At 47.6% G+C, this 9086-nt stretch overlaps 1 long non-coding RNA gene across 1 annotated transcript; it reads right to left on the bottom strand.

Annotated features, from left to right (window-relative positions):
- Positions 1-390: 390 nt before the first annotated feature.
- LOC123728680 (uncharacterized) lies at positions 391-8422 on the bottom strand. Its single transcript, XR_006760291.1, has 4 exons — positions 7570-8422; positions 6161-6230; positions 1036-1247; positions 391-545 (listed from the first exon to the last, which is right to left on the bottom strand). It is a non-coding gene; the product is annotated as an uncharacterized lncRNA (long non-coding RNA).
- Positions 8423-9086: the final 664 nt, after the last annotated feature.

Below are 9086 nucleotides of genomic sequence, written 5' to 3'. Positions count from 1 at the left end.
CAGCCCTGTCGGTCCATATCAGCCCTGTCGGTCCCTACAACATATCGGCCCTGTCGGTGCCTACAACATATCGGCCCTGTCGGGTCCATATCAGCCCTGTCGGTCCATATCAGCCCTGTCGGTCCATATCAGCCCTGTCGGGTCCATATCGGCCCTGTCGGTCCATATCAGCCCTGTCGGTCCATATCAGCCCTGTCGGTCTGGGGAATGGCCAGGGGGGGGATCTTGGTCTGAATCTCCATGGAAACATCGTCTCCTCCTCTGGTTACCGTAGAAACACCATGGTGAGCAGACCTTAGAGACAAATAAATAAGAGTTACACACACACACACACACACACACACACACACACACACACACACACACACACACACACACACACACCACCTTACACAGTGCGTAGGCGCACACCAATTTCTGTGTGACAGTCACATGGGCATAGCTAGGAACCAAGTTGTTGGGCTCAGAGTGGAGGGGGAGCATTAAGAAAGCAACACACACCACACCCATCACCACCGACACTGCAGACTGGGACAGTCTCCGAACTAGAGGGGAGAGAGAGATGATACATGTTGTCTGAGATGTTACAGTTTCTTTAAGGAGAGAGTTGATACATGTTGTCTGAGATGTAACTGTTTCTTTAAGGAGAGAGTTGATACATGTTGTCTGAGATGTTACAGTTTCTTTAAGGAGAGAGATGATACATGTTGTCTGAGATGTAACTGTTTCTTTAAGGAGAGAGTTGATACATGTCTGAGATGTTACGGTTTCTTTAAGGAGAGAGTTGATACATGTTGTCTGAGATGTAACTGTTTCTTTAAGGAGAGAGTTGATACATGTTGTCTGAGATGTTACTGTTTCTTTAAGGAGAGAGTTGATACATGTTGTCTGAGATGCTGTTTTTTCAAATTGTTAATTAAGTTTACGTGACTTCCTTCAATTGGAATTGACCCCAACCCTGGTGTAAATGCACCCTTATCCTACATAACCTTTCTTATCCTACATAACCTTTCTTATCCTACATAACTACATAACCTTTCTGGGGCAATGTGAAGTAAGGTAGAGGGGCGAGAGAGGGTGGGAGGAGTCTCGGGGGGCCAGTGGATCTGTTCTGGGCAGTGGCCTGTCCTCCCCTGAGCTCGGCCCAAACCTCCCGATTCGCCTCCAGCCCTCCGCCCGACACCTCCAAGCGGAACCGATCTCTCCTTCCCCAGTGGCGGGGGGACACGTCTCGGTGACGCACCACTCTGTGAGGAGAAAGAGGAAGTGAGGTCAAGAGGACAGGAAGTCTCAGGTTGTGTCCCAAATGACACCCTATTTCCTTTTAGAGCCCTACATGTCCTGGTCTACAGTACTGCACTATAAAGGCCCTGGTCTACAGTACTGCACTATAAAGGCCCTGGTCTACAGCACTGCACTATAAAGGCCCTGGTCTACAGTACTGCACTATAAAGGCCCTGGTCTACAGTACTGCACTATAAAGGCCCTGGTCTACAGTACTGCACTATAAAGGCCCTGGTCTACAGTACTGCACTATAAAGGCCCTGGTCTACAGTACTGCACTATAAAGGCCCTGGTCTACAGTACTGCACTATAAAGGCCCTGGTCTACAGCACTGCACTATAAAGGCCCTGGTCTACAGCACTGCACTATAAAGGCCCTGGTCTACAGTACTGCACTATAAAGGCCCTGGTCTACAGTACTGCACTATAAAGGCCCTGGTCTACAGTACTGCACTATAAAGGCCCTGGTCTACAGTACTGCACTATAAAGGCCCTGGTCTACAGTACTGCACTATAAAGGCCCTGGTCTACAGTACTGCACTATAAAGGCCCTGGTCTACAGTACTGCACTATAAAGGCCCTGGTCTACAGTACTGCACTATAAAGGCCCTGGTCTACAGTACTGCACTATAAAGGCCCTGGTCTACAGTACTGCACTATAAAGGCCCTGGTCTACAGTACTGCACTATAAAGGCCCTGGTCTACAGCACTGCACTATAAAGGCCCTGGTCTACAGTACTGCACTATAAAGGCCCTGGTCTACAGTACTGCACTATAAAGGCCCTGGTCTACAGCACTGCAACTATAACCCTGCTATAAAGGCCCTGGTCTACAGCACTGCACTATAATCTCCCTATAAAGGCCCTGGTCTACAGCACTGCACTATAACTATAAAGGCCCTGGTCTACAGCACTGCACTATAAAGGCCCTGGTCTACAGTACTGCACTATAAAGGCCCTGGTCTACACTACTGCACTATAAAGGCCCTGGTCTACAGTACTGCACTATAAAGGCCCTGGTCTACAGCACTGCACTATAAAGGCCCTGGTCTACAGTACTGCACTATAAAGGCCCTGGTCTACAGTACTGCACTATAAAGGCCCTGGTCTACAGTACTGCACTATAAAGGCCCTGGTCTACACTACTGCACTATAAAGGCCCTGGTCTACAGTACTGCACTATAAAGGCCCTGGTCTACAGCACTGCACTATAAAGGCCCTGGTCTACAGTACTGCACTATAAAGGCCCTGGTCTACAGTACTGCACTATAAAGGCCCTGGTCTACACTACTGCCCTATAAAGGCCCTGGTCTACAGTACTGCACTATAAAGGCCCTGGTCTACAGTACTGCACTATAAAGGCCCTGGTCTACAGTACTGCACTATAAAGGCCCTGGTCTACAGTACTGCACTATAAAGGCCCTGGTCTACAGTACTGCACTATAAATGCCCTGGTCTACAGTACTGCACTATAAAGGCCCTGGTCTACAGTACTGCACTATAAAGGCCCTGGTCTACACTACTGCACTATAAAGGCCCTGGTCTACACTACTGCACTATAAAGGCCCTGGTCTACAGTACTGCACTATAAAGGCCCTGGTCTACAGTACTGCACTATAAAGGCCCTGGTCTACAGTACTGCACTATAAAGGCCCTGGTCTACAGTACTGCACTATAAAGGCCCTGGTCTACAGTACTGCACTATAAAGGCCCTGGTCAACAGTACTGCACTATAAAGGCCCTGGTCTACAGTACTGCACTATAAAGGCCCTGGTCTACAGTACTGCACTATAAAGGCCCTGGTCTACAGTACTGCACTATAAAGGCCCTGGTCTACAGTACTGCACTATAAAGGCCCTGGTCTACAGTACTGCACTATAAAGGCCCTGGTCTACAGTACTGCACTATAAAGGCCCTGGTCTACAGTACTGCACTATAAAGGCCCTGGTCTACAGTACTGCACTATAAAGGCCCTGGTCTACAGTACTGCACTATAAAGGCCCTGGTCTACAGTACTGCACTATAAAGGCCCTGGTCTACAGTACTGCACTATAAAGGCCCTGGTCTACACTACTGCACTATAAAGGCCCTGGTCTACAGTACTGCACTATAAAGGCCCTGGTCTACAGTACTGCACTATAAAGGCCCTGGTCTACAGTACTGCACTATAAAGGCCCTGGTCTACAGTACTGCACTATAAAGGCCCTGGTCTACAGTACTGCACTATAAAGGCCCTGGTCTACAGTACTGCACTATAAAGGCCCTGGTCTACAGTACTGCACTATAAAGGCCCTGGTCTACAGTACTGCACTATAAAGGCCCTGGTCTACAGCACTGCACTATAAAGGCCCTGGTCTACAGCACTGCACTATAAAGGCCCTGGTCTACAGCACTGCACTATAAAGGCCCTGGTCTACAGCACTGCACTATAACTATAAAGGCCCTGGTCTACAGCACTGCACTATAAAGGCCCTGGTCTACAGCACTGCACTATAACTATAAAGGCCCTGGTCTACAGCACTGCACTATAACTATAAAGGCCCTGGTCTACAGCACTGCACTATAAAGGCCCTGGTCTACAGTACTGCACTATAAAGGCCCTGGTCTACAGTACTGCACTATAAAGGCCCTGGTCTACACTACTGCACTATAAAGGCCCTGGTCTACACTACTGCACTATAAAGGCCCTGGTCTACAGTACTGCACTATAAAGGCCCTGGTCTACAGCACTGCACTATAAAGGCCCTGGTCTACAGCACTGCACTATAAAGGCCCTGGTCTACAGCACTGCACTATAAAGGCCCTGGTCTACAGCACTGCACTATAAAGGCCCTGGTCTACAGCACTGCACTATAAAGGCCCTGGTCTACAGCACTGCACTATACAGGCCCTGGTCTACAGCACTGCACTATAAAGGCCCTGGTCTACAGCACTGCACTATACAGGCCCTGGTCTACAGCACTGCACTATAAAGGCCCTGGTCTACAGCACTGCACTATAAAGGCCCTGGTCTACAGCACTGCACTATAAAGGCCCTGGTCTACAGTACTGCACTATAAAGGCCCTGGTCTACAGTACTGCACTATAAAGGCCCTGGTCTACAGTACTGCACTATAAAGGCCCTGGTCTACAGCACTGCACTATAAAGGCCCTGGTCTACAGCACTGCACTATAAAGGCCCTGGTCTACAGCACTGCACTATAAAGGCCCTGGTCTACAGCACTGCACTATAACTATAAAGGCCCTGGTCTACAGCACTGCACTATAAAGGCCCTGGTCTACAGCACTGCACTATAACTATAAAGGCCCTGGTCTACAGCACTGCACTATAACTATAAAGGCCCTGGTCTACAGCACTGCACTATAAAGGCCCTGGTCTACAGTACTGCACTATAAAGGCCCTGGTCTACAGTACTGCACTATAAAGGCCCTGGTCTACACTACTGCACTATAAAGGCCCTGGTCTACACTACTGCACTATAAAGGCCCTGGTCTACAGCACTGCACTATAAAGGCCCTGGTCTACAGCACTGCACTATAAAGGCCCTGGTCTACAGCACTGCACTATAAAGGCCCTGGTCTACAGCACTGCACTATAAAGGCCCTGGTCTACAGCACTGCACTATAAAGGCCCTGGTCTACAGCACTGCACTATACAGGCCCTGGTCTACAGCACTGCACTATAAAGGCCCTGGTCTACAGCACTGCACTATAAAGGCCCTGGTCTACAGCACTGCACTATAAAGGCCCTGGTCTACAGCACTGCACTATAAAGGCCCTGGTCTACAGCACTGCACTATAAAGGCCCTGGTCTACAGCACTGCACTATAAAGGCCCTGGTCTACAGCACTGCACTATAAAGGCCCTGGTCTACAGCACTGCACTATAAAGGCCCTGGTCTACAGCACTGCACTATAAAGGCCCTGGTCTACAGCACTGCACTATAAAGGCCCTGGTCTACAGCACTGCACTATAAAGGCCCTGGTCTACAGCACTGCGATATAAAGGCCCTGGTCTACAGCACTGCACTATAAAGGCCCTGGTCTACAGCACTGCACTATAAAGGCCCTGGTCTACAGCACTGCACTATAAAGGCCCTGGTCTACAGCACTGCACTATAAAGGCCCTGGTCTACAGCACTGCACTATAAAGGCCCTGGTCTACAGCACTGCACTATAAAGGCCCTGGTCTACAGCACTGCACTATAAAGGCCCTGGTCTACAGCACTGCACTATAAAGGCCCTGGTCTACAGCACTGCACTATAAAGGCCCTGGTCTACAGCACTGCACTATAAAGGCCCTGGTCTACAGTACTGCACTATAAAGGCCCTGGTCTACAGTACTGCACTATAAAGGCCCTGGTCTACAGCACTGCACTATAAAGGCCCTGGTCTACAGCACTGCACTATAAAGGCCCTGGTCTACAGCACTGCACTATAAAGGCCCTGGTCTACAGCACTGCACTATAAAGGCCCTGGTCTACAGCACTGCACTATAAAGGCCCTGGTCTACAGCACTGCACTATAAAGGCCCTGGTCTACAGCACTGCACTATAAAGGCCCTGGTCTACAGTACTGCACTATAAAGGCCCTGGTCTACAGCACTGCACTATAAAGGCCCTGGTCTACAGCACTGCACTATAAAGGCCCTGGTCTACAGCACTGCACTATAAAGGCCCTGGTCTACAGCACTGCACTATAAAGGCCCTGGTCTACAGCACTGCACTATAAAGGCCAGGGAATAGGATGTCATTTCAACTCTCTTGCCATTCCCAATAAAACCAATAACAACTTATAAAGGCTTTATAGAGCCTCGTAGAGCCGTCATAAGCACTACATAAGAGTGTGTTGTATTTGTATGATGCTTAATGATACTCACAGGTCAATGCAGGACTTGGCTCTCAGGCTGCCCTCCACCACTGAATACAGAGACGGTGCTGTACACAAGACTATAGAGAGAGGTCAGGGGTTAAAGGTCAACCACTGAATACAGAGACGGTGCTGTACACAAGACTATAGAGAGAGAGGTTAGGGGTTAAAGGTCAACCACTGAATACAGAGACGGTGCTGTACACAAGACTATAGAGAGAGAGGTTAGGGGTTAAAGGTCAACCACTGAATACAGAGACGGTGCTGTAACACAAGACTATAGAGAGAGGTTAGGGGTTAAAGGTCAACCACTGAATACAGAGACGGTGCTGTACACAAGACTATAGAGAGAGGTCAGGGGTTAAAGGTCAACCACTGAATACAGAGACGGTGCTGTACACAAGACTATAGAGAGAGAGGTTAGGGGTTAAAGGTCAACCACTGAATACAGAGACGGTGCTGTACACAAGACTATAGAGAGAGGTCAGGGGTTAAAGGTCAACCACTGAATACAGAGACGGTGCTGTACACAAGACTATAGAGAGAGAGGTTAGGGGTTAAAGGTCAACCACTGAATACAGAGACGGTGCTGTACACAAGACTATAGAGAGAGATCAGGGGTTAAAGGTCAACCACTGAATACAGAGACGGTGCTGTACACAAGACTATAGAGAGAGAGGTTAGGGGTTAAAGGTCAACCACTGAATACAGAGACGGTGCTGTACACAAGACTATAGAGAGAGGTCAGGGGTTAAAGGTCAACCACTGAATACAGAGACGGTGCTGTACACAAGACTATAGAGAGAGAGGTTAGGGGTTAAAGGTCAACCACTGAATACAGAGACGGTGCTGTACACAAGACTATAGAGAGAGAGGTTAGGGGTTAAAGGTCAACCACTGAATACAGAGACGGTGCTGTACACAAGACTATAGAGAGAGAGGTTAGGGGTTAAAGGTCAACCATTGAATACAGAGACGGTGCTGTACACAAGACTATAGAGAGAGAGGTTAGGGGTTAAAGGTCAACCACTGAATACAGAGACGGTGCTGTACACAAGACTATAGAGAGAGGTCAGGGGTTAAAGGTCAACCACTGAATACAGAGACGGTGCTGTACACAAGACTATAGAGAGAGAGGTTAGGGGTTAAAGGTCAACCACTGAATACAGAGACGGTGCTGTACACAAGACTATAGAGAGAGAGGTTAGGGGTTAAAGGTCAACCACTGAATACAGAGACGGTGCTGTACACAAGACTATAGAGAGAGGTCAGGGGTTAAAGGTCAGGGGTTAAAGGTCATCACGGGACTTGGCTCTCAGGCTGCCCTCTGCCTCCACCACTGAATACAGAGATGGTGCTGTACACAAGACTATAGAGAGAGAGGTCAGGGGTTAAAGGTCAACCACTGAATACAGAGACCTCAGGGGTCAGAGCTCAGAGGTAGGTTCGGTTCTGACGCTTGAATCTGATGGTGAAGGGGTTGTAGAGAGTCAGGAACTCCTCTGGTCAGAGTAGAAAACCAGTTCAGATGGAAACAGGAAGATAGGAAGAGACTGGGAGGGAGATGAGAAGGCAGGGACATCTCTCTCAGCCCCGCCCCCCGGACCCGCTCTCCTGCCCTTTCATTGGCTGCTGCTGCTGCTGCATGACGACGGGTCCTTAGTCATGATCTGATTGGCTCATAAACGGGAGTGGCTGTGACGTTACAACAGCGACATCTGTCGGCCAGGAGGAGAGATCGCTTTCGGTTAGAGAGAATTACAAGTCATTTTCATCTGGTTTAGCTCAGGTTACTCGTCTGAGAGGTTTAAAAAGCAGGGCTTTATTTCAGATAACGTTATTCCTTTATCTCTTTGTGATTCCTGCAGATGGACGAGGACTTCGTCTCCGCATCTATTCCCTCGTCATGCTGTTATTGCTCCATCTCACAGTTTGCTAACGTTACTTGGTTGCCGTCTGTGTGTCTAGTTAAATTAAAACAGTTTATCTATCCACACCCGACTGGCTTCACCAAGTTATCCAGACTTCTGTCTGTAGCTATAACGTAACATTACGTTAGCTAACAGACTGCAGATAGCGAGCTTAACGAAGACCTCTGAGCACAAAACATGCCATATATATGCTAAAAAAAAAATACCCTGACCTGTTATACTAATTATCACTACCGTATAGACGGTTAAAACATACACAAAAGTAGAGTAAAGTAGAGATCGTTCACCAATTTACCTCTCTCCTATCTTTCTGTTTAGTTTCTACTTCAGAACCCGCCCTTTGAAATGCACCAATGAAGGAAGCGTAGTGAGTCAATGCTGCCGTTTCATTGGTCATTTCTCGTGTCCGTCTGAGTGTTTTTCCGGGTTTACGTTTTGCGCGGTGACATCGCCAACGCCCGCCTTTCCTGTCCACTGATTGGTTTTCCCGGAGAGACGTGAAGCGCTGAGACGGACTGCCGTCCAGTTCCGGTATGTGTGACTGCATTACAGTAACTAACATATACTGTTTTAAAAGCGGCATACAGGCCTGCTCTGACTTACTTTACAACTGTTATTGTTCTATCTACATATGAATACCACATTTACAAATGAGAAACGTCTTAGGAATGTATATCTATATCTTTTCTTTTTTTTGGACTCTTGGTTTTTTTATGATCACTTTTCATATGTACTTAAAATTGTAGATACCCCTTTATTTTTGTATTATTATTTTGTATTTTATTTTGTATTTATTTTTATTTCTCAGAATAGTCCCTGATTACACTAAAGAGGGTTTTTATTCTCTCTTACTATTGAGAACACTTGGTTTGGTCTTGAACATCATTTTCGGTTGAGGTAAAGTTCAAAAACCGGACAACAACTTGCTCAGAGTTTATGATATGAGCTATTTTCACTTCAACTTGACTTAAATGGTGCAGATCTCAGTTCCTTACTGCTTACGTT

Source organism: Salmo salar, chromosome ssa18 (assembly GCF_905237065.1).
Source record: "Salmo salar chromosome ssa18, Ssal_v3.1, whole genome shotgun sequence".
NCBI lineage: Eukaryota > Metazoa > Chordata > Actinopteri > Salmoniformes > Salmonidae > Salmo > Salmo salar.
Note: the sequence above shows the minus strand (reverse complement) of the source record. Positions and strands in the feature narration are given on the sequence as shown.